Below are 18,764 nucleotides of genomic sequence, written 5' to 3'. Positions count from 1 at the left end.
GTGCCACCTTCTTCTCTTTGCTTGTTCCCTCTTAAACGTCTATAACCTAGGGTGCATGTTCATTTCGCTTCTCACTTGGAAGCCTACCGTCGACCTCACGACCACTTCTCAAAGTGATCGCCTTCACATGCTCTCTAGGGTTGGTCTCGGTATTGCTCGCCAAACTTCCATGTGGCTTTTCCGATAAGGACTTCGCAATCTGCCCCACATGATTTTCAAGATTATGTAAAGAGGCGGTATGGTTGCAAAGTGTAGCCTCAACTGATTCAAACCTTGTGTTTGACGATTACACAAACCTAATTAAGGCTTTCTCCAAATCGGTCATTCGGGTTTCCAAACTTGAAACTCTATTTTCCACATTTGGGCCTTGTTGTTGGAAACCCGGTGGCCCCATGGCTTTTTGAGGACCTTGGTTGCTCCACAAGAAATTGGGATGATTCTTTCAACCCATATTGTAGGTGTTGTTGTATGGGTTCCTTTGAGTCCTCATGCTATTACCTATAAAATCGACGTTCTCAACCAAAGATACATCACCAATAGATATCGGGAAATCGGAGAGAATATGTTATCCACTACACCCGGTGCAAGTAATCACGGTCAGCTATTCGACTCGAGTTAGAAGATCTAACTTCTTACTCAATGATTCCACTTGAACAGCCAACGAAGTCACTACATCTATCTCATGGAGACCGGCCACCTTTTTCTTCTCCCTGGCATTCCATTGGTAGCTGTTTAACCTCATTTCTTCAATTAATTGACAGACCTCATCGGGGGTGTTGCTACCTAAAGTACCTCATGCTGCCGCATCCAAGAGTTGCCTTGTACTCGAATTCAGTCCGTTGTAAAAGGTCTGAACAATCATCCACTCCGGGAATATGTGTTATGGGCACTTTCTTAGGAACTCCTTGAACCTTTCCCACATCTCAAATAGAGACTCCAATTCCAAATTTACAAAGCATGAGATCTCATTCGTAAGCTTTGCATATTTTCCGGGAGGGAAATAACGGCCAAGAAAAGCTTCTACCATCTCCTCCCATGTGGTAATTGATGCTCTAGGTAATGAGTGTACCCACTGCTTCGCTCTCCCTTTCAAGAAAAATGGAAGGCCCTCAGCTTGATGGCATCATCTGTTACCTCATTTATCTTCCGCATATCACACTCCTTGAGAAAGTTCTCTATATGACAATTTAGATCCTCACCGGCCAAACATTTCAACTGCGCGGATTGCTGCAACATATGGATGGATGCCAGCTTCAGCTCGAAGTTCTGAGCTGTAATCGGAGGATGCACAATGCTCGATTGTGTCCCTAATACTGAAGGTGTGGCATAATTGGATAATGTTCGTCGCTGCTCATTCTGTTCTGCCATGTTTTCAGATTCTTCTACCTCAAAATCAGCTAGATTAGACTGTTCTTGCATAGGTTCTTTCTCTTTTCTTCTAAGTGTATGTTCGAGCTCGGGATCTCCTTCAATCATTATGGAGGTGTTCCCTCGGGAAATAACCTGGGACACACCAAAAGAAATGAAACAAAATAAGAATGATGATAAAAAAGATGATATGAAATGGAATGAATAAATGAATCGCTAAGAAAACAAAGTACAAAGTATCTCTAAACGGTTACTCCCCAGCAATGGCACCAAAAACTTGACACGACCGAATATGCATGTACACCACAAGTGCACGGGTGTCGAGGTAATAATCCTAGATGAGTGGGTATCATATCCACAGAGAGTAGGGAATAAAGACACTTAAATTGTTTCTTAACTAATGTGGAAGATGAATAGTGATATGTGTGACAAGATTCAATTCTCAAGAGTACAAACAACAAGAAAGAGAGCACAAGCAAAGGAGAAGGTAAGTCAATCGATAAAGATGGGGTACCCGGATATTATTCCGCCTAGGACAATCATTTCAAGTGCAAGGAACCTCTATTATGCTTCCTAATTAATGCAACAGTGAGTCATGGAAATCCTTAATTGCATAGTCCCAAATCTTAGATCAACCATGCCTAACTTTATACATGTCCCGGAGGAGAAATCAAACAATCTCAACACCTCGCACTCATATAAAATTGCAATGAGCTCTAGGGATTCCAAATGATAAACCCTATTCCTATGTATAGATCTAATCCTTTGGTCCAGGTGAAAGATCCTCAGCCACAATTAAGCCCTAGATGCTAAAATCACTTCAACGTTACACTTCGTTGCACTCACAACTAAGCCCCAGCGGAAGGTCATCCCTTAGTCCATTCACTCTACTATGGCTGCAACGAACTCTTGGAATGTGGAGGTAGGATAGATCACGCAGGAGGGGAAAGGGGACGCTCCACTACCTCTCGACTCACCCTCTCAACCCTCACCCATCTAGCTTTGTCTAACTCTCATGATGTGTCACTCACTCAAAAGAGTTACCAAGAAGAACTCTCAACCCTAGTGTCACTCTAGAGGAGTATTCATACAATCAAGCATACAAGATTCGAACTCACAATAAACATCAATTAATTGAAAACATAATAAAGAGATTCAATGAAATGAATACATCCTAGGGTTCACAAATACCAAAGTACCGACTAGGGGTTTAGCTCTCCATGGAGCTACATAAAATTAATGAAATCGAATGTAAAAACAAAGCATCCATAGAAAACCCCCTCATTAGTCGTGGCGATGGTCTTGTGGAGAGTCCTCTACTCGTCGCAAGAGTCCCTTTGTCTGGCCTATAATACACCTCGTCGGATCGGCGCCGACGAAAGCTCTCACATTAACCTTCTTCCAAACGGCGCGTGATATCAGAGCCGTAGAACCTCTCCAAAGCCCTAGCCAATACCTCTCAAAACCCTAGCCTCAGCCTTCTCTCAAGTTGGGGAAAAGATGGAGAAAAGAATACTGAAATCAGGGCTGAAATCGGCTTTTAAAGGGCTGGAATCGGGAATCCACAGGCCCATGTGAGCGCCCCTGTGGATTTTTCACACGGGCGTGTGGAATTTCCACACGGTGGTATGGATTCTCTGTTTTCCGGTTTTCTCGGCTAGCTATGAACAGTGCTAGTACAATATTCTTACGACAGTACCCTAGTACAGTATCGGCCAGAAATACTCCTGAATCCATGTTTTCATCGAGGTAACACAAATGGGCACACGTTTATGTCATGGATTGCTTTACTTTTTCAATAACGGATATGTTGGTGGAGGTCTTGTTCTATATGCACAAGTTGGAATGCTTGAATGTGACTAACTTGAATACAAAGGCAGTCACATTCAAGCATTCCGACTTGTGCCCTTGTGCCATCACCTCTGTGTGCTGCGCGGCTTATGTCGCGCGAACCTCGGTGATCTCGGTCTATAACACACCCACAGCGCTCTCAAGCCTCTCAAAAAGATCATAGGCTCCAGATGTAGGGAACATGCGCTGTAGGTGGTACCTCGGCCTCCGTATGCTCCGGCTGAGGCTAGGGAACTTGATGAGACCCCTCAGCTGCATCCTCTCTTCCACCGGCTATCTAAGAATGGGGTATGATCATCATATACAGTCCTGGTCTGCATCTCCGGACCATCCCCATCAATCTGATAGTGTCTATGCCAAGTGGAGTGAGTACAATGGCCATCTCGGCCCCCATAATAGCGTCTAATAATCCCAACAGCATGATAAGCCTAGTGATGTACGGACCTAAGAATAGAACAATGACTCTGGTATATTGGCCCTAATGATGAAGATAATTAGCCATGATATGCCCTAGATGAATCGGCTCACGCTGGACTATCAAAAATAAGCAAAGCAAATCCTACCGTATCAAAACACATGTTCTCTCACCTTGGCCACTCAATGATCTACTGAGCATTGCATATATGTATCTATAGCTCGACCGGGATAGGCACGTGGCCTTAGACATTCCTGGCTCATATTGACCCTGTCCACATAACATCCCATACGCTCTCTAAGGAGTTAAGCTGCCAGGATAATCAGTCGGTAAGTACCCATACTCCTCCGTGTTAGTAAAATCCTCGTCATACAATCCCATGCAGATAGAAAATTGTATAACAGTCATACTATAATAATGTCCAAATGCTTAGAATTGCACGGTCTCAACACTATCGAATCTGGAATATGACCAGTCGAACTAAAAAGATGCTAGAGCCTCGAGCGTCAATGCGGGGATAACTGGCTCTCGAATTGATTATAAACTCCTCCAGGTTCCTACGACCAACAGCTCCTCGACCTCAGCGGCTAGTTCGTTGCCTCGCTGTACCTCTCTCAATGCACTCAAATCTAGAAACCCTGACTATCCAAACCTAAGCTTCGATAGCCTCTTAAATTGGACCTGGTGCTTGGGAATAGCGAATCCCATATCCTCCGGCTCAGGAGACGTCTCACGTGGGCGCCTGTTAGCTTGCATCTTCAACCGGGGTTCCATATCTATAAAAATTAAACAAGAATTTATCAAAGAAGCTCACGCTCAATACTACTGTCATACACATGGTAATGTGGAAATTCCACACGCCCATATGGATTCACGGGGCGTGAAAACCGCAATGTCTCATGCTAAAATTCCAAAAATGCACCACAACTTCATCTCTAAACTCATTCTAAACATGCATAGACCATCTAATCACAAACATGAAGCGGCATTCACCATTTTAATTAATTAAAATCAAGTGTGGTGAAAAAAAGAGAGAAAGAAGGTTTACCAATGATAAGTTCTTGTGCGATATGAATGCGAAGCGTTCATTCCTTATGTTGAGCATTACTTTTCTCAGGTTTTTACATTAATATGTGTGTTTTTTATGTTACTTTTATGCAGGTAGGGTTGTGAGGCCGAGTATGAAGGAAATAGGCCAATGTGGATCATAATGAACCTATTTTGGAGGAGATCTTGCTAAGGTTCAAACGCGAAGACATAGGTCAGGTGTGAGATGCTAGAGTGTGTGTCAATCTCCTAGTATTTGAGTGAGCACATTCATTTGGAGCGGCACAAAGGCAGTCACACTCGAGCATTCTGATTTATGCATATAAGAACAAGAGATCCACCAATATGTACATCATTGAAGAAGCAAGTGATTCACGACGTAAACGTGTGCCCGTTTGCGTTACCCCGATGAAAATATGGAATTGGGAAGTTATTCAGGCCCAAGACCGTAGCGAGATCACTATAAGCGACCTGCTCACGACCCGGCCGAGAAATCGAGAAAGCAGAGAATCCACACGGGCATGTGGAAATTATCCACGGCCGTGTGGAAATTCACTGACGTGGCGTGTACCATCCACGCCTGTGGAGTCGCTCAATTCCAGACTTTCTATTTAAAAGCCGATTCAGCCCCGATTTTCGTATTCTTTTCTCCATCTTTTCCCCAACTTGCGAGAGGGCTTCGGCTAGGGTTTTGATCGGTATTGGCTAGGTTTTTGGAGATGTTCTATGGCTCCGACATCGCGCGTCGTTTGGAAGAAGGTTATTGGGAGAGCTTTCGTCGGCATCAATCTGGCGAGCTGTATCCTAGGCCGGACAAAGGATCCCTTGCAACGAGTAGAGGACTCTCCACAAGACCATTGACACGACCATCGAGAGGGTTTCTCTATGGATTCATTGCTTTTACATTCGATTTCTTTCATTGTACGTAGCTCCATGGAGAGCTAAACCCCTAGTGGGTACTTGGATGATTGCGAACCCTAGGATGTATTCGTTTCTTTGAACTTATTTATTATGCTTTCAATAAATTGATGTTTATTGTGAGTTCTGATAAACGCCTAAATGTACGTATTTTATATGTATTGATCTTGTATTATTTGTGTATATCTTGATGAATTGATGCCCGTTTGAGTATAAATTTGTTCTTTTGGTGTTGCAGATCATAAATGTGCCGAATGTAGCTCAAAAAAATGCAAATTTGATGAATTCGACATCAAAAGCGGCATTTTTGGGGTACCAAAGACTCGTAGCGTTCATCGATGTCGATCACTATTTATGCTCGCGGGCATTTGGTCATGAGCTTCACGGGCTCCATGCGCCCGCATGGATGCCCGTGAGGTTTCTGTCTGAATTTCACAACCCTCGATTCATGGCAGGGCTAAACACGGTAGCGAAACACTCGTGAGACAAAAAAACATTGTAGCTTAGTCATCTGTAGCACCGCATGTTTTCTGGGCATTTGGCTGTGAGCTTCACGGGCTCCATGCGCCCGCATGGTTGCCCGCATGGACTGACGGGATATAAATAAAACCGATTTTTCTAGGGCAAGAGGAGGAATTTTGGAGAGAGTTCTTGGAGCTGATTTTCACCAGTCTTTAGGAGGCAAGATCACACGTTTTGGAGAAGGAAAATCAAAGGGAGAAGCTCGGTTTTGGCTAGATCTTCATCGATCTCTTCTTTGGGAGTTTGTAGACGACGAGGGAAGCCGCCCCCATCACGGCGTCCGTGGTAGCATTTCCAGCTAGCTTGGCTTGTCTTCCTACTTCTATTGTTTGAGGGAGTTTTCTTATGCCATTTGTAGTCGTTTTCATAGACTTGTTGCTTGTATTTATTTGCATGGACGAGTAGACCCCAAGGTCACCGGATGCTGGTGAACCTTTGGGTGAACTTGTGTATTTGGATGATTTAATTTTGTCTATTGCAATTGTTGTGTTTTTGTGATTCATTCTTGGTGCATTTGATGTGTTGCTTACATGAGAACTCTGTAAACCAACTGCTAGGTTGTACTTGGTAGCGTGACCATCACCCTTGTACTAGACACACCAAGTTTGGAAGGGATACATGTACGAATACACCGTGACCATCGGGTATTCTGTACCCGTCCACCATTAGGGCTAGACCAAGTTGTGTTCCGGCCCTAATTAGGGATTTCCCCACTTGTTAATGCAATCGTATGAGGATTTGATCAAAAGGAATTCTGTGTCAATACTTATACCGGATTAGGGGTTAATTGCCGTGACCATCGGGTTGATCTAATTTAGGAAATCTCTAGGTCCAAATCTTCAATTGCATGACATTCTTAGCATCCTTTGCACTTTAGTAGCCCCTAGGGAATCCGCATCCGTGACCATTTCTTTCCCCTGATTTTATACCCCTACCTTATCATAGACTCCATTTGTAGTTCTTTTATTTCAAGTAATAGATTAGAGAAACCCTTTGAATCATTCGGCTAGACAATATGCAAAGAGGAAGTAAGAGTAGATTCTTGGGCCCAAGGAATACGACCCTCTCGTGCTCGCACGAGGGGTATTACTTGACGACTCCGTGCACTTGCGGATCGCTCATCAAGTTCCAACCTTGAATGCTTGATTGTATGAACATTTCCCCTAGAATGACACTAGGGTTGAGAGTTCTTGTTGGTAACCTTGTGAGTGAGTGACACACCACGAGTGTTAGACAAAGCTAGGTTGGAGAGGGTTGAGAGGGTGAGTCGAGAGGTACAGGAGCGTCCCCTTTCCCCTCCGACGTGACAGATTCTACCTCCATTCCTCGAGTTCTTTGCGGCCATAATAGAGTGAATCGTCTAAGGGATGAATCTCCGCTGGGGCTTAGTTGTGCGTGCAACGGAGTGAAGCGTTGAGGGGATCTTAGTATCTAGGTCTTAATTGTGGTTAGGGACCTTCAGCCTGGACCAAAGGGTTAGGTCTATAATTAGGAAGAGATTTATCACCTGGAATCCCTAGAGCTCATTGCAACTTTATTCGAGTACGAGGTTAAGAGGTTATTTAATCTCTCCTCCGGGACATGAATAGAGTTAGGCATAGTTGACCTTAGATTTGGGACTATGTATGTAAGGATTTCCACGACTCATCATTGCATTGATTAGGAAGCATAATAGAGAGTTCTTGCACTTGAAGCGATTATCCTAGGTGAAGCATCATCCGAGTACCCCATCTTTATCGATTGCCCTACCTCCTCCTTACTTTTGCTCTCTTACTTGTTGCTTTTAATTGTTGAGAATTGAATCATTGTCACACTTATCATTGTTGATATTCCACATAGCTAAGAATTGAATTAAGTGTCTTTACTCCCTACTCCCTGTGGATTCGACAAACCCGTGTGGGATATATGCAAGGGGACCTTGTCAACCAACGAGATGAATGTAGAAACTTTAAAATCAGCCAGAAAATTCAAGTAGAACCCCTTTAAATCAATGATCCAAGGTCAAGATAGTGAATACGAGTGCTCTCTGAGTGGTTGGAAGTGTGGAGATAAAGAAACACAAATAGATTTTAAAGAAAACCCGCGCATCTTGATGTTCTGTACATCCACATAGACGTATGGAAATTACCCACGCCAGTGTGACTCCACAAGGGAACCTCACAGAGGCAGACACACACCCCTGTGTGCTCTTGGGATAACACTGTGAACCTCTGAACGCAACAACACTGGGGTGTGGAAATTACCCACGCCCGTGTGCCCGACCCACAGGGAAATACACACACCCCAGTGGCTTCTTTGGTCATCCAACAAAATTCCACACTGACGTGTGGATCTTTCATAGGGTTACTCACAGGGGTACTCATACGTCCCTAAGTCTTCTTGAGATGGAGGAGAACTTTTTGCAGAGATACACATGGGCGTGTGGAAATTACCCATGCCCGTGTATTTATCACAGGATCAGGCACAAGGACAGACGCATGCCCTTGTGTCTTCTCGGGATAAATCTCCAAGTCTCTGCAGTGAAATACATGCCCATGTGGAATAAACACAGGGGTGTGTAGCTATGTTAAGGTCATTCACAAGGGAAAACGTACGCCCCTGTGTCCTCTCGGGATGAGCTCTGAACGAAAACACACACTCGTGTGGAAATTCCACAAGGCAGTGTGCCTTCTCTGGTTAAGTTAGAAAAATCTACATGCTCTAAAGAAAATTCCTGAACATATATACACACTCATAGCCTACCTTATAATGCAACATTAATGAGAGAAAACATTTAAAACATGCTCAAACGACCAAGAACTTTGCCACACACATTAAAGCATGTGGTAACACCGAACAATCCATAGAAAAATCATAGCAATAGCATCTAAAAGATCAAGACATCAACACTCAAAGCATTATTCATGCACACACTAACTAAAACCTAGAAAAATAGTAAAGAACTTGGGTTGCCTCCCAAGAAGCACTTGTTTAATGTCACTTTGCTTTACGTACCTTGCCTTACCTCACGGGGCCTCATAGATGAAGGTTTCCCTCTTACCCATAACATGTAAACACGATGAACAAAGTCTCTTAAAGGTTGGAGGGGAGTTATCGAGCTTGTTACCACATGAGGATTTGTTACCCTCACTCCATTCTTACACATCCCCAACAGTCTTGGGGTGTTTCTTGTGGCGTCTCCTCATTCCCTTCATCTTCTAGAGTATCTTCTTTAAGATCCCTAGAGTAGATGGTACCTTCTTCTCCAGACCAAGCATCAACACTTCCTTATTATCCACCTCTTGGTCTAGTAACCGCTTGTACGGGTCTGGATTCAACAATTGCTACACATATTAATCAATTAGTTCATCGGTAGTGTCATGAAAATAAAGAGAATCATCAAAGTCAAGAGAATATCGCATGTCTTCAGCGAGGTAGTAGGTTAGCTTGTTGTCACCAACCCTCAGTGTCAACTTCCCACCGTCCATGTCGATATGTGCCTTGGAAGTACGTAATAATAGCCTCCTGATAAGTGCTTGTGCTATAGGAATGCGAAGCGTTCTTTCCTTATGTTGAGCATTACACTTTTTGTGTTTTAATGCTAATATTGGTGTATTTATGTTACTTTTATGTAGGTAGGGTTGTGTGGCTGATTATGAGAGAAAGAACCCAATGTGGGTCGTAATGCACTAATTTGGAGGAAATTTTGCTAAGGTTCAAACGCGAAGACATAGGTCGAGTTCTAGAAGCAAGAATGTGTGCCAACCTACTCATACTTGAGTTAGAATAACTATTTGGTGAGGCACAAGGATAGTCATATTCAAGCATTCTGACTGGGGATGGGCTTGATGGATGCTATACGTGGTGCTGAGAGGATGGTCGTGCCTACCCCTCTGCCATTTGAGACAATCAGGATGATAGGGTTGGTACGTAGATTTGGGCCTGGGACATATATTATTACTACGTCCACCCAAGAGACCGCTAGGAGCGGAGGGGATGCAGAGGAGGGTCCGTAACAGTTTCTCGGGCCTTAGTTTGCACCGACAGGGACTGGAGCACCCTTTGCAGCACAGGAGATATTCTGGCATTCAATACCCATTTTTCCTCCTCCTCAAGCTCATGATCATATTGAGAGGCTCGAGAGTGCTATGGGTGAGCTTTGGACCAAGATCGTGGAGCTCCGGGCCATACAAGCAGCACAATATACCAATATGGTGGCCCATTTTGACGCATTATGCCAGTTATTGATTAGCAGACCATCGGCCCTTCTGGCACCACCATCACCATCACCACCCCTGCCGGCAACTTTTGATTATCCAGCATCAATAGCAGAGCCAGAGGACGACATCGGCACTTGATTTTATTTTCCTCATCTTTTACTTCCGCATTTTATTTTGGACTTGTATACTTGGAAAGGACTTTTCTTCTGAGTTTATTTTCATTTTGTATCTCGAGTTGTATTCATTGTCTTATCTTTTATATACTCGAGTTATGTTTGTTTTTATTGAGCTTTACTGAACCCCCTCATGTATGCGTGCAGAAGGTCTTGTGATCATGGGAATTGAGACTTTGTCATGGGCACTGCCAAGGTGTTTCGGCACTTGGCCGTGTGAGCTTCACAACCCGTTGGAACAACACCCTCAAGGACTTAGCTCCATCAAATGCAATACTAGGAGTCAAGGGAGTATTGTTTTGATTGTTTCTCCCACATCTAAATTTAATTGAGTTACATTATGAATGAGCTTGCGTGTGTACATTGGGGACAATGTACAACTTAAGTGTGTGGGGGGGGGAGGGGGGAGTTTTCATAGTGCACGCATCTCTTTTATAGTAGTTTTGATTGATACATTGACTGCCTTTGTGCTTGTATAGGTCGGAATGATCTTGTGTACACGTTGGTGGAGCTCTTGTTCTATGTGCATAGGTCGGAATGCTCGAGTGTGACTGCCTTTGTACCCCTCCAAATGGATGTGCCAAACTCGAATACGAGGAGGTTGGCACACACTCTACCATCCCACATCGACCTATATCTTCTTGTTTGAACCTTAGCAAGATTTCCTCCAAAATCGGTGCATTGTAATCCACACGGCCGGCTTTGCTTCTTCAATGATGTACACGTTGGTGGAGCTCTTGTTCTATGTGCATAGGTCGGAATGCTCGAGTGTGACTGCCTTTGTACCCCTCCAAATGGATGTGCCAAACTCGAATACGAGGAGGTAGGCACACACTCTACCATCCCACATCGACCTATATCTTCTTGTTTGAACCTTAGCAAGATTTCCTCCAAAATCGGTGCATTGTAATCCACACGGCCGGCTTTGCTTCTTCAATGATGTACACGTTGGTGGAGCTCTTGTTCTATGTGCATAGGTCGGAATGCTCGAGTGTGACTGCCTTTTGTGCCCTCAAATGGATGTGCCAAACTCGAATACGAGGAGGTTGGCACACATTCTAGCATCTCACATCGACCTATGTCTTCGCGTTTGAACCTTAGCAAGATTTCCTCCAAAATCGGTGTATTGTAATCCACATTGGCTTCTTACCTTCATACTCGGCCTTCCAACCCTACCTGCATAAAAGTAACATAAAAACACACATATTAGTGTAAAAACCCGAGAAAAATAATGCTCGACATAAGGAATGAATGCTTCGCATTCGTATCGCACAAGCACTTATCATAGTGTCTTCAAATGTAGTCGATGGAATTTCTTCAACTTCCTCAAATGTCTAGATGTCTATGATCTCATCCTTCGACTTATCTTCTTCAGTTTCAACTTGAGGTGGAACATCAATTATTTTCTCAAAAGGTATTGGTGGTACTTGACACGTCCGAATATGCGTGTGTGTACCGCAAGTGCACGGGTGTCGAAGTAATAAATACCCGGTGAGTCGGGTAGTCGAATCCACAGGGAACAGGGCTACTAGTACTAACTTCTTCTCTGCTATCTAGCATAATGATAATGGGATAGTGTGGTGATCTAATGTGCGAAGAGATGAACACCGGAGACGAATATGCAAGGGTAAAATGGATGGAGATCTCAATCAGTAAATGTGGGGTATTCGGGCAATGCTCCCCCTAGGATTCAGGTATTAGGTATCGAATAAGCAAAGTGTTTCTATGATGAGTAAGTTAAGTCGTGGAAATCCAAACATAATCGGGTCTATCTCTAGATCACCGATACTAGTCCCCTACGAGGTCCCGGTGGAGAAATCGCTCAATCTCAACACCTCACACCACATATGACCCAGCACTCTAGAGATTCCAAATTGTGTATCCAATTCCTAAAGATTGATCCAACCCTAATTCCGACGAAGGAACCTAACCCCCTACAAGGTCCCGCGGAGAAATCGAGACAATCTCACGCCTCCCACCAAATATGGTTGCATAGAGCTTAGGGAATGGAGATAGAATACACCAATCGGAGGGGAAAGGGGATACTTCACTATCTCATGATTCACCCTCTCAACCCTCTTCAATCTTGAGGTTCTAACCCTAATGGAGATCTCTCTCCCACCAAGGCAACAAATCATGCAAACCAAATAACCATAAGATCAATAAGGCAAGCAAGCATTAAAACAATCAAGAATGAAACTTAATCAAACTCGGATTAAATAGAAACACAAAAGCAAATCCACAAAAGATGAGAATCCTAGGGTTCACAAGCCCAAATACCCTCTAGGGTTTTTAGCCCTCCATGGAGCAACATACAAAAACACACCATCAATGAATGAAAGTACATTAAAACCATAGAAATAAACCCCTTATGTATGAGCCCGATGGCCTTGATGGAGAGCTTCGACGTCTTGAAGGACCCACTCCGAAGCTAGGTTCACCGGTGGCTTCCTTGATGCTATGACGGAGGAGGAATCGATCAAAGTTGGTGACGAAGCGCCTCCAAAGCCCGCAAAGACCTCCCTCTCCAAACCCTAGCCGTCTCACCCCTCAAGAGCCGCACAAAAGATGATAAAGAATAGGGCAAAAGCGGCTATTTATAGGCCTTAGATCGCGTCATCACGTGCCCTCACGCGCCCGTGTGGATTTTCCATGCCCCAGCGTGGGCTGCAGAATTTCCGCGCGTGCTGAATTTCCACGGCGTGAGCGATGAATCACTGCTCACGGTGAATTGCTACGGTACTCTTCACAAAAGCGCGATCCGAACACTCTTCTCTTAAGGCCACATGTCCAGGCACACGTCCATGTGGTAGGCTATAAAAATTTTTCTTCATCGACGTATCTTTGAGAGGTCTTGCAATCTTCACAAAGAGAAGGAATATGAAGATGTGGCTGCCTTTGTGCCCTTCCAAATGGTGAATTGACTTGAATCTTCTTGGAAGTTGGCACACATCTCCACGTTTATGAACTGCTCTCGTGTCTTGGTCCTTGAATTGAACAAGAACTCCCAACATTTTGTCTTTATAGCCTATCTTTGCTTCCTTTTTACTCTTCAAGGCATTCACAACCTATATGCATAAAAGAACACCAAATACACAATATGAGACATAAACCACAGTAAAGATGATGCTCAATGCATGTAAAACATATATAAAAATATGTCTACTCAAGCACTTATCAGTACTTCAATTGCTTCATCAACCTCCAACACCTCAATACCAACTTCCACTACAATTTCACCCTTATTCTCTTCCTTTCTAATGTCATTCTCATATATGTCTTCAATAGTTCGTGGCAGCTTGGTTGATATATTGGAAGACTCTCCCATCATATTTTCCATACTTTTAAGAGATTATTGGGTATTAAAAATTGCGGTATTCATGGCTTCAAGCTCCGCATCCACATTCATCATGAATCTTGCAAACACATCTTGTGCACTGAGACCGGTATTCATGGCTTCAAGTTTCGCACACCATTTCATCATGAATCTTGCAAACACATCTTGTGCACTGAGACTCCATTGATTGAGATTCGTACTATGGTCTATAGGATGTTGGTAGTACCAAGGTTCTTGAAAGGAGGGTAATTGTAGCAATCCATCGAGAGGGTACTCCCATTGTTGGGTATGATGAGGTGCTGAAGAGTGTGGGTGCCCTCCCCAATATGGATTGTAAACATCAGGATATGGATTGCTAAGGCGTGCTCTATTGGCATCAACTTATTCCATTTCTTTCTCAAGTGCATACATATTAGCGGCCAATAATCTTTCTTGAAAATACAGTGCCGGATCATATTAGCATGCTCTCATGGCATCAAATTATTCCATCTGTTTCTCAAGTGCATACATTTTAATGGCAAGCAATTTTTCTTCAAAGTCCATGGCCCTGTGTAAATAAACAAAACTAGCAAAAATAAGCTATCAAAGAAAATACGAAAGAAACAAAAAAAGTAAATATGCACAAAATGGTAAAAGACACATACAAAGACAAATATTTACAACGACAAAGATAAACAACTAGAGCAGTGAGATAAAGGTTTTCCTAGCATTCTAGGAGATCCCCGGCAACGGCGCAAAAAACTTGATGAATCCGCAAGTGTGCACGGGTCGTCAAGTAATACCCTGTGCGTGACACAGGGGTCATATTCCCTAGGGTCCCAAGAGCTGCTATTACTTCACCATAGATGGCACTGTCTAGTCTACCAAATATAAGACTAAAACAGGATAAGGAAAATAACAAGGAGAAAACTATAAACACATGGACTAAGGCTTACCACATAAACATACTAAGGAAGCAAGTAACAATGAAAGTGCGAGGTCCCCGGGCGATTATCTCCTCGAGACTACTAAAGCTAGATGGATGTTAGAATTACAAAGGCAGCGGTGGTTGGACCAAGAGACATCCAAAAATAGATCATCCCGATGGTCACGGCGGAAATCCCTAATCCAATAAGAGTGTTGGCTCGGAATCTCTTTTGACCAAATCCTCCTACGATCGCATTACAAGTAGGGAGATCTCAAATTAAGGCCGAAACTCAACCTAGGTACATCCCTAATAGTTGGAGGGGTATGAAATACCCAATGGTCATGGTGTATTCATACAAGTATCCCTTCCAAGAAAGGTGTGTCAAGTACAAGGGCGATGGTCTCACACCAAATACAACCTAGAAGTTGGAACACAGAGTTCTCATGCAAAACAACACATCAAAGAGCACCAAGCAAGGATCACAAACCAGACAAATACGATAAATGTAAATCAAGTGTCCATACAAGCAAGTTCGTCCCAATGTTCACTGGATGCCCGGTGACCTTGGGAGTCTAGTTCATCATCAACAAAGGAGCAAGTGTAGAAGATAAGAGATACAAAGAAAAGCTCATAACAAACTACCCTAAGATGAAGACTAGAAGGTGGTGATGAGGACTCGTTGGATCCGCGCCGGCGAGCTCCTAGATTGTTTTCCTTGAGTGTAACCTTCTTCTCCCTTCGATTTGCCCCTCAGATCTGCCTTCTCCCACAGCCTTGAAGCTCTACAAAATGATGGTGGAGAGTGGTGGCCAAAAGTCCCCCAAATGATGCCCTAACAAAGCTTTTATATGCCCAGATCTCGATGGGTAAACGTGTCAATATATCGGCTGTATGTCGACCCCTCGGGATATCCAGTTTTCTGCCGAGAAGCTCGCGATGAGCTATAGTAACTGCTACAGTAATCCCCGGCTCGGAATGCCGTTTTGATGCCGAATTCATCCCCAATCGCGTTGCCAAGTCCCGGAGGGCTTCAAGTAGGCCTGAAATGCAATAATAACACAATTTAGACTAAATGGGCATCGATTCATTAATAAAATACACAATTTATACATAATAAATATGACAAACGTCTAAAAGTACGTATTTTGCATGTATTTGTTTTGTATTATTCTTTATATTTATTTGTTGAATCGATGCCCTTTTGGTTTAAATTGTGTTATTTTTACATTTCACGCCCATTAAACTCACGGGGGCTCAGCGACGCGATTGGGGATGAATTCGGCAACAAAATGGCGTTTTCCGGTCCGGATCACTGTAGGACAGCACTGTAATGGGCCTGAAATGTTGTCGAATTCATCCCCAATCGCGTCGCAGAGCCCCCAGGGCTTCTAATGGGCCTGAAATGTAAAAATAACACAATTTAAACAAAAAGGGCATCGATTCAACAAATAAATATAAAGAATAATACAATACAAATACATGTAAAATACGTACTTTTAGACGTTTATCAAAATACATGCAAAATACATACATTTAGGCATTTATCACCTTGTTTAAGACTTAGAGCAATTCAATGACCTCTTCCGGAAGTATCCACAACACGGGTTCCCCGAATGAATAATCATTCAGACTTTTTACAATGGGTTGAATCCAAGTACAAGATAGTTTCTATATGTCGCCGTAGGAGGTACATTGGGGAACAATACACCTGAAGAAGTCCAATAATTGGTAGAAGAAATAGCCATGAATAGCTACCAATGGAAAGCAATAGAAAAGAAGAAAGTGGCCGAACTCCATTAAATTGATGCGGTTACATCTTTCGCAGCCCAAGTAGAGGCATTGAACAAGAAATAAGATACATTGGCTTCACCGAAGGTAGCTGCTATCACAAGTTGTGATGGTTGTGGGGATTCACATATACCGTCTGATTATCATATTTCAATTGCTACTACAGCCCCAACTGGACAAATAGATTTTGTGGGTAAATTCGGAAGAGTACAAGGTAATCCTTATAGCAACACCTACAACCAATGGTGGAAAAACTACCCTAATTTTTCATGGAGTAACCAAGGGTAGCAGAAGGACATGTCACCACTGGGTTTCTAACAACAACAACCCACGAACATAGAGAATTGAGTTTCAGGCTTGGAGACCCAGATGACCGATCTAGAGAAAGCTTTAACCATAAAAGCTACACTTCGCATGCACATCATTTCATTGAACAATTTAGAGAAACAACTGGGCAAATTGTGAAATCTCTATCGGAGAGACCTCCACGGAGTCTACCTAGCAACACCAAAACTAACCCAAGAGAGCATGTAAAGGCAATCACTTTGAGAAGTGGTCGTGAGGTTGAAGGTAAAGCTCTCAGTGAGAAGACTAATATTGACACACCTGAGGTCATGGAGGTTGAGGAAAGAGCAAACAAGATTGAAGAATGACTAAAATGATGAGCAGTACAAGAAATTCTTTTGTTTATTCCAGTAATTGCATATCAACATTCCTTTTGTGAAGGTGTTGTTTCAAATGCCTCGGTATGCAAAGTTTTTGAAGGATCTTTTGACCAATAAAAGGAAATTGGAGGAGAGTGCGTTAGACATCTTAGATGCCTCTTGTTCGGTGGTTTTGCAAAAGAATATGCCAAACACGAAAAACGACGCTGGAAGCTTCATCATCCCGTGCAACATTGGTAATATGGGTGAAGAGATGGCATTGGCGGATTCAGGGGCTAGTATCAATGTCATGCCATACTGTTTCTTTCAGAAGCTAGGCTTGTGATAGCCTAGGCCAACTCGGATGACGTTACAATTGGCGGACCTAATGGTAGACATCCGAGGGGCATCATTGAAGACGTGCTTATTAAGGTGGACAAGTACATTTTTCCTGTAGACTTCATAGTGTTGGATGTCGATGAGGATGTAGATGTTCCTTTGATACTTGGGAAGTGACACGTCCGTATATGCGTGTAAACCGCAAGTGCACGTGTGTCAAAGTAATAATCCCAGATAAGTGGGTATCATATCCACAGAGAGTAGGGATTAAAGACACTTAAGTTGTTTCTTAACTAATGTGGAAGATGAATAGTGATAAGTGTGACGAAATATGAAATAACAAAAATAAAAACAACAAGATAGAGGGCACAAGTAAAGGAGAAGGTAAGGCAATCACTAAAGATGGGGTACCCAGATATTGATCCACCTAGGACAATCGTTTCAAGTGCAAGAACCATATATTATACTTCCTAATTGATGCAACAATGAGTCAAGGAAATCTATAATTACATGATCCCAAATTTACGGTCAACAATGCCTAACTCTATACATGTCCCGGAGGAGAGATTGAATAACCTCTCAACCTCGCACTCGCATAGAATTGCAATGAGCTCTAGGGATTCCAAGTGATAAACCCCATTCCTATGTATATACCTAACCCTTTGGTGCAGGTGGAAGATCACTAGCCACAATTAAGACCTAGGTGCTAAAATAACTTCAGCGCTTCACTCCGTTGCACTCGCAACTAAGCCCTAGCGGAAGGTCATCCCTTAGCCCATTCACTCTACTATGGCAGCAAAGAACTCTTGGAACGTGGAGGTAGGATAGACCACACCGGAGGGGAAAGGGGATGCTCCGCTACCTCTCAACTCACCCTCTCTAATCTAACTTTGTCTAACTCTCGTGGTGTGTCACTCACTCACAAGAGTTACTAAGAAAATCTCTCAACCCTAGTGTCACTCTAGGGGAGTATTCATACAATCAAGCCTTCAAGATTGCAACTCACAATAAACATCAATTAATTGAAAGCATAATAAAGAGATTCAATGAAACGCATACATCCTAGGGTTCACAAATACCCAGTTACCCACTAGGGGTTTACCTCTCCATGTAGCTAGATACAATCAATGAAATCGAATGTAAAAACAAAGCATCTATAGAAAACCCCCTCGTTAGTCATGGCGATGGTCTTATGGAGAGTCCTCTACTCATCACAAGGGTCCCTTTGTCCAGCCTAGGATACACCTCGCCGAATC

The 18,764-nt window shown here is 43.2% G+C and overlaps 1 non-coding gene across 1 annotated transcript; it reads left to right on the top strand.

Moving 5' to 3' along the window:
- Window positions 1-872: 872 nt before the first annotated feature.
- LOC120250958 lies at window positions 873-979 on the top strand. The gene has a single exon (XR_005533286.1). It is a non-coding gene; the product is annotated as a small nucleolar RNA R71 (small nucleolar RNA).
- The last annotated feature ends 17,785 nt before the right edge of the window (window positions 980-18,764 follow it).

Source organism: Dioscorea cayenensis, chromosome 19, assembly GCF_009730915.1.
Source record: "Dioscorea cayenensis subsp. rotundata cultivar TDr96_F1 chromosome 19, TDr96_F1_v2_PseudoChromosome.rev07_lg8_w22 25.fasta, whole genome shotgun sequence".
NCBI classification, from domain to species: Eukaryota; Viridiplantae; Streptophyta; class Magnoliopsida; order Dioscoreales; family Dioscoreaceae; genus Dioscorea; species Dioscorea cayenensis.
The sequence above is the reverse complement of the archived record's forward strand: the minus strand, read 5'-3'. Positions and strand labels throughout refer to the sequence as shown.